Genomic DNA, 7,675 nt, shown 5'->3' on the forward strand with positions numbered 1-7,675 from the left:
CCACAACCCCAGAGAAACTAGAACCCCCTTCCAGAAACAGATGGAAGCAGATTCAGAAATCCACAACTAACCAATGGGCCAAGCTCCTGGAGTACAACTGAAGTGAAGGAGGAGCAATATTATGAACAAAGGAGTGAAAATCATGATGGGGAAACCCACAGAATCAGCTGACCTGAGCTAGTGAGAGATCACTGACTCAGGTCTGACAAATGGGGAATCTGCATAAGACCAAACTAGACTCCCTTAATATAGGTGACAATGGTGCAGCTGGGACAATATATGAGGCCACTGGCACTGGGTCCAAGATGTAACACTAGTGCACAAACTGACTTAGTGGAGCCCATTCTATATGGAGAGATACCTAGCCCAGACTAGCCACAGGGGAGTGAGGAGTGGGGAGGTGCCTTGGTCCTGTCTCAATGAGATGATGGGACAAACTTATTAGACCCCCTAGGGGAGGCCTTATCCTCTCTGAGGAACAGATGGAAGGTGGAGAGGGGTGTGGAGGGAACAGGAGGAGAGAGGGGGGAACTGGGATTAGAATATAAAAAATAAATAAATAAATCAAAGAAACAGAACAGACAAAGCAATAGATAACTGAAGATCTTGGGTTAGGAGGCCCAAGCCAAGTCTGAGACAAAAGGGCTCTATGTTATGATAAATCTTTCCACTAAAAGCCAACCCCACCCATACTGCCACGTGGGCAGTCTCTGCCAGCCGCCTGAGTTCTGCCCACTGAGTTAGAGCCCAAATTAATGCACAGAGACTTGTATTAGGTACAAATGCTGCTTGGCAAATGACTAGGATTCTCATCTGTTAGCTCAGTCTTAATTATCATAAATCTATATATTTTATAAGACTTATTGGATGTCTTCCATTGGCATCCTCCCTTGCCGGTGGATCACATCTCGCTGCTGGAGGAAGAGTGGAGGGGGAAAGGACCACTTCCTGCTTGTCCTTCCTTAAATATGAGTCTCCCTGTTATGTCATTTCCTTTCTGGATCATCACTTCTTTACTACATTTCCCAGAATCCTCTTTGACTCCTAGTCCCGTCTAACTTGCTGCCTCATTGGCCAAACAGTACTTTATTCGACAATCAATAAGATGAACATACACAGAAGTATATTCCCCATCATGACTGGGGTCAAGAAAGAGGACCAAAGGAAAAGAGAAAGGAAACTAGGAGATGTGATCCAGAGAGGTTACCTTAGACACTGGAGTGGATAGCCAAGACTCTACCAGAGGCTGTGGCTTCTTCTGTGGGTCTGAAATGACATAGTTCAGCAACCAGTTGGCATGTTATCTTCCAGATCTTTGTTATTATGGGGGTGGAGTTTTCACCATTTGCCCAGGGCCATAACTCTCAGTCTTCAGCTTAAGTCAGTTTCCTGGAAATGGCTTGCCCAAACACAAATCCTGGGTCTCCACATACTGAGTTTATGATTCAGTAGGTCTACACTAGTGCCCTTGCGTAAAGGGGTTTCAATCTTGCCCATCTCAGTAAATTTAATACTGAAGTTTGTCACCGCCCATATCTTTAACTCAGTGACCAGCAGATTTGCTCCTACTTACAGGGAGGAGACCAGGGTACAGGAGAAGATAAGATCTCAATGTCCAGTGCTCTGACTGAAAATAGGGAGAAGAAGAATGACGTGAAAATTGTCTGAATTGATTCTTTCACTTCCTGATGAGTCTGAGGACTTCCTGGAAGCCTTTCTTACAACTGACCAGCTGCGGTGAAGCTGGAGAGCGAGAGAGAATAGGAGGCATAGCTCACAGGCATGAAAAAGTCCACAGAGGAACGATAACAATTGCTGCATTGTTGGTAGGAAGTGAAGCAACGTTAGTGCTTTTCAATCAGCTTCCCAGTCATGTTACCACATGAGCTGAAAGACAAGTGTGGGGACCTAGCAGTAGCTCAGTGATGTGGACATACAGGACTTTAGGATTTGCCCCGCTTGAACATCTAGAGAGAAACTTGCAGCCATCATCATACACAAACCACACTTGTGGGGATGACAGGACAACAGTATGGACCCTGGCTCACTTTCTGACCATCTGGACAAAGACCCTGTTATTCTGGACTGCTCACCCTCCTGACTGTTGACAGAGACAAATTCAATTCTTACTTTTAAATATATCAATTACAGCAACTTAGTCTGTCCCTAACAAGTACGGGTATGTTAAAAATATAACCATAAATATTTGAGGATAGAAGACATGAAATCATGAAAACAAAGGTAGTGTGCGGTAAGCGACAAGCAGGGGACAGAAAATCACCCTAGACAAGCTGTCAGCAAAAGCTCCTATTTCCGTCAGATTGCCAAAAAGACAATCTTTTCACTCGAGTGTATGTGTGTGTGTCTCTGTATGTGTGTGTGTATGTCTGTGTGTCTCTGTGTATGTGTTTCTGTATGTGTGTGTATCTGTATGTCTGGATGTGTGCCTGTGTATTTGTGTGTGTGTGTGTGTGTGTGTGAGTGTGTGTGTGTGTGTGTGTACATGTGCGTCTGTTTGTCTGTGTGTGTGCCTGTGTGTGTACATGTACATAGGCTTATTTTAAGAAATTGGCTCATGAAGTATGGAGACTGGCAAGTCTGAAGTTGGGCAAGAAGGCTGGAAACTCAGGCAGGAATTAATGCTTCAGGTCTGTGGCAAAATTTCACCACCAACTCCAGTTTTGCTCTGAATTTGATGAGGTTTCCTGGCATTATCAAGAGTGAATTCAAAGTCTTCAGAGGTCATCCACAACCATAGAGTAACTACAGCAACATCTGGGTTAGTGTTTGATTTAAAAGTCCAGTAGTACTAGCTTACTGATGTATGGAACTGACAATCACAGCTTCCATAGGATGTGACATTTAATTGAAGAGTGGATAAGATGGCAGTAAGCATGTGGCTTCTATCAGGCTGATTTTCTTTCACACACTTGTTATTAGGCCATGTGTTCTTGAAGCTATAACTTTCTTCATAGATATAAACTGCCTAATTTAAGCTGTAGTTCCATATGGAGGAAAAGAGATAATTTAAACCCACAGTATGGTTCAGTCAGTGGAATAAATGTGGCAATTGAGAAGCTATTTGTTCAAATTGTAAAACTGACTGGTGCCCCAACCAGTCCCACACCGACACTTAGCAGGATTTTCACAGTTGCTTCTGACACAGTCTGGAAATAACAGAATATTGACCCAGTAGAAGGATCTCTGCCTCTCTGTTTTTCTCTCTGGGTCTCCCTCTCTGTCTCTTTTTCTCTCTCTGTCTCTCTGTCTGTTTCTGTCTCTCTGTGTGTCTCTCTCTGTCTCTCTCCCCCCACCTCTCCCTCTGCCGCCCCTCCCCACCCCCTCCTTCTCATGCATGCACACACACTGTTCCACTTATGTCTAGAGCTTCGTGCATAGCATTCAGTAACTTGAATGGCACAGTCTCTGGATGCAGATGAGTCACAAGATTACACAATTCCAAATGTTTGTTAAGTAGCCTCTGTGAAACTGATCTAAGTCGAGCAAAGGTATGCTCTTATCTGACAAGAGAAGGAGGAGTTAATCTGCTTGAAACTGGTGCTGTCTCAGCGTCTATACGTCGGCAACTACATGGAAAGACCTACCAGATGGCTCTCCTGTCTGCCTCAGAGTCTCCACCATCTGCTAAATCTATCAGCACTGGAGACACATTTCCTTCCTGTAAGCCTGGTAATTAAAAAAAAATATTTTAGACTTTCTGAGGAAAAAAGTTTTGATAGAAGAGAGATGACAGGAACCTGAGGATAGGATTTGGAATATAGTTGTATCTAAAGATAGTCTCTGCTATGTTTGCTACAAGCTCAACTGTTATTAGTACCTGGCTACCAATCTCAGGTCTGGTGCATTGTGGGGTATCTTAGTACCATTTGTTTTTCTAAGCTAAAATGTAGAATATACAATGATCTGGTCTCTGAAGGAAAATTTGTAAGGGCTGCTGAAATGACTCAAATGTTGAAGCACATGCTGAGGAGCCAAACAGCCTGAGGTAGATCCCCACGTGGGAAGGAGGGAAGTGACGACCTCAAGTTATTTTCTGACTACCACACACATGTGCCATGATGTATGTGTGCACACACAAAATATAAATGCAATACATTTTTTTCCAGAAAAGTAATATCTTGTTATAAGATTGTGGCCCTTAAAAGAGTTGTTACACTCTGCCATCTCTTTTATGACCTCACCCTGTAGTTAGACAAAATGAAACAACAGTGTTTACATCATTAAAAAACAGGCAGAATGGTACATTGATGTCCAACAGAAAAGTCTAAAGCAAGATAGACCCAACATACAGTTGCTCTTGTTTTCTTCCTTGAAGCAATTTTCTGGAAGTGGTAGAAAAAGAAAGCCCAGAGAGAGCCTACTGGTTTCCTGGTGAAGGTGAAGATCATAATCATAGCTAAGATGGAGTTTTATAGAGAAAGATCCAGAGGTCTGCACTGATGTGAATTTGGCTGCCAACCTATTTGAGGCTGAATAATGAGTTGTGGAAGGACAACTGTGTAGGTAATGTAATCTGAGAGTGTCCATAGCTCACACAGGGCTGAAACCCAACCAGGTTTCCATTATTCTTCTGTAGAGAAGCCTTGCTACATGTATGAGGGATTCAGGAGACCTCAGGTAGGTCAGGCCTCAGTGGCAGGGTTAAATTAGACTTACAAGTCTACTCTAGATATGCCTTTAAAACAACTAAAAGAAAGCCTAGAAAAGATTAAGATAATCTGCAAGTAAATGTTTGACAAGACAAAGCAAAACAATTTTAAAAATAATATAACCTACCAGGCAGTAGTGGTACATGCCTTTAATCCCAGCACTCGGGAGGCAGAGCAGGTGAATCTCCATGAGTTTGAGGCCACTCTGGTCTACAAAGCTACACAGAGAAATCCTGTCTCGAAAAACCAAATACAAATAATAATAATAATAATAATAATAATGTTTGGCCCTTGGTGAAATTTAAGTCCATTTAAGTCCAACATCAAAAAAAATAGTAATCTACAGACAAAAAACACACAAAAAGGTGTCTCATAGTTCAGAAACATAAATTGATAGAAACAGACCCAGAAATCACAGACAATGGGATTTGACAAGAAGCTTAAAATAATTTTTTCAGAAATAATATAGATATGCCCAAAGACTTAAGTGAATACATGAAAGTAATCTGGTGATAAATTAAAATCTTGTAGGAAATTCTAAAATAAAAATTTCATAGCATAAAATGAATACAAGTTTAGACATTACAAAGAAAAGAATCAGTGGACCAGAATAAGGAAATAAAAACTATGCAAAATAAGGTATTCTCTCTGAGAGAATAAGAATTCATTGAATACAGGCAGTGGCATGATAGCAGTCCTTGGGACTAGAATAGTAACAATTCTTTTTTTCTCTCTTTATTCCAGCACTCAGGAGGCAAAGGCAGACGGATCTCTGTGAGTTCGAGGCCAACCTGGTCTATAAATCAAGTTCCAGGACAGCTATAGCTCCAGATGGGCAAAGAAGTTGCTACTAAGGACATTTGTTAGTCTTCTGTCACATAAAACTTATTATTCCAATCTTGCTTAAATTGTGTGTGTGTGTGTGTGTGTGTGTGTGTGTGTGTGTGTGTGTGCTGAACATTCCTGTGAGGATTTTTTTTAAAGATCTTTATTTATTTATTATGTATACAACATTCTGCTTCCATGTATATCTGCACATCAGAAGAGGGCACCAGATCTCATAACGGATGGTTGTGAGCCACCATGTGGTTACTGGGAATTGAACTCAGGACCTCTGGAAGAGTAGTCAGTGCTCTTAACCTCTGAGCCATCTCTCCAGCCGAGGATTTTTTTTTTTTTTAATTGGAGTAAAGTGGAAAGATTCACTTTTATGGTGGGTGGCACCATTCCATGGGGTGATCTGTGGACTGAATAAAGAGAGTTTCTTGCTGTCTGTTTAATTATTTATTTGTTTATTTATTTTTGGTTTTTAAAGACAGGGTTTCTCTGTGTAGCTCTGACCATTCTGGAACTCTCTCTGTAGACCAGGTTGGCCTCAAACTCAGAGATCCTCCTGCTTCTTCCTCCCAAGTGCTGGCATTAGAGATGTGCACCACCGCCACCCTGCTGCTGTCTGTTTATTGACTGTGGTTGCAATGTGTCCAGCTGTCTCAGCCTCCTGCCTCTGTGACTTTCCAAAATTGATGAATTGTAACCTGGAACTGTGAGCTGAAATAGCCTTTCTCCTTCAAGTTGCTTTTGTCAGAGTATTTTATCACAGCCACGGAAAACAGACAGAAATTGAGAAGTGAGTCATTGTAATAAACCTGATGCTTCTAGAATTGTTTTGTAGGAAGAATGTGGAAGACTACCTTGGGCTAGGAATGCCATTGACTACCATAAACAAAGACTAACAAGCTGCCTTAGAGGGAGCATGGGAGAGAGTGATGCTGAGAAAGATGCAGACAGTGGAGGCCCAGCCCAAGAGGTTTCTGAGGTCAGCAGGGATGCATTCAGGAACTATGTTAGGGGCTGTTTGAGAGATTTTGGTCAAGAATCTGGCTTCATCCTGCCTGTACATTGGGAACAGTTGAGTGAGTTGAATGTAAAGATAATGGATAAGTTTATTTGACAAAGGAAAAGTGTCTAGGCAAGCTTAAGTAGTGGCTAAAGACAGGACAGACAATAAAGAGCTGCAACTACTAAAGAGATTGTGTCATTAAAGAAACCCAGTGTTCTTCACTGGGACAACAGAAAAGTGTTCCCTCATGGTGAGCACACAGCTGTGTTCCAAGAAGGCTGGCAACATCTTAAGCTGGCAACAGAATTGGCAATGCCATTCTTGTATGTTGGTTTCGAAGGCATGGAAGGTGCAATACTGAGGGAGAGAGCAGATGAGGCCAGTGTGCGGCAGGGTAGGAATCTCTGAGCAGAGGTCCCAGGAGGCCATTGTGTAAAGCTGTGATAGTGAATCCTTAGTTGCCTTGGCCAGTCCAGTATATTGGAGATGCTAGGACCATGGGATATGTGCCAAGGGGAGCAAAAAGCATAGAATTTGGACAGCTCAGGAGAGAATCTGTGCATGCTGAAGGCAGCAGAGGTAGAGGGCTGGGGCTAGCCAAGCTTTTTGAGTGCAATTGATTGCAAGTCCCAGGTGCAGGCATGGAACTTCAGTTCAGTGTTTGCCCTACTGGAATTTGGTTCTGCTTTGGTGTGGCTGATCCTTGTTATGCCTGGCTCTTCTATTTTAGAATGGGGGTGTTTACTCTATGTTATGAATGTTAAGAATTCACAGTTAACCTCATGGCTTGCTTACAGAACCTAGGACCACAATGGGTTGGGCTCTCCCCCACTAATCACTAATGAATGCACTACAGTCTTGTCTGCTTAAAGACCATTCTTCTGGAAGTATTTTCTCAACTGAGGCTCCCTCCTCTCAGATGACTATTGCTTGAGTCAAGTTGACACAAAACTAGCCAGCACAACTGACCCCTTCTACTTGACACAGAGACACACCACTGTCTACTTGACACAGAGACACATCGCTGTTGAGCCAGGCCTTCCCTTTCTTGTTCTTCCCCAAGTTCACACCTTAATACAAACACCACAATATAAAACATTTTACAAACTGAAGTCCCACAGCCTTACAAATTCAAACACTTCAAATGTTGTCTCTTTAAAAACAT

At 42.4% G+C, this 7,675-nt stretch overlaps 1 long non-coding RNA gene across 1 annotated transcript; it reads left to right on the forward strand.

Moving 5' to 3' along the window:
* The first annotated feature begins 3,490 nt into the window (after window positions 1–3,490).
* Window positions 3,491–5,567, forward strand: LOC113832355. The gene is made up of 2 exons (XR_003479602.2): window positions 3,491–3,681; window positions 5,415–5,567. It is a non-coding gene; the product is annotated as an uncharacterized LOC113832355 (long non-coding RNA).
* The last annotated feature ends 2,108 nt before the right edge of the window (window positions 5,568–7,675 follow it).

This window comes from Cricetulus griseus (assembly GCF_003668045.3).
Source record: "Cricetulus griseus strain 17A/GY chromosome 1 unlocalized genomic scaffold, alternate assembly CriGri-PICRH-1.0 chr1_1, whole genome shotgun sequence".
NCBI classification, from domain to species: domain Eukaryota; kingdom Metazoa; phylum Chordata; class Mammalia; order Rodentia; family Cricetidae; genus Cricetulus; species Cricetulus griseus.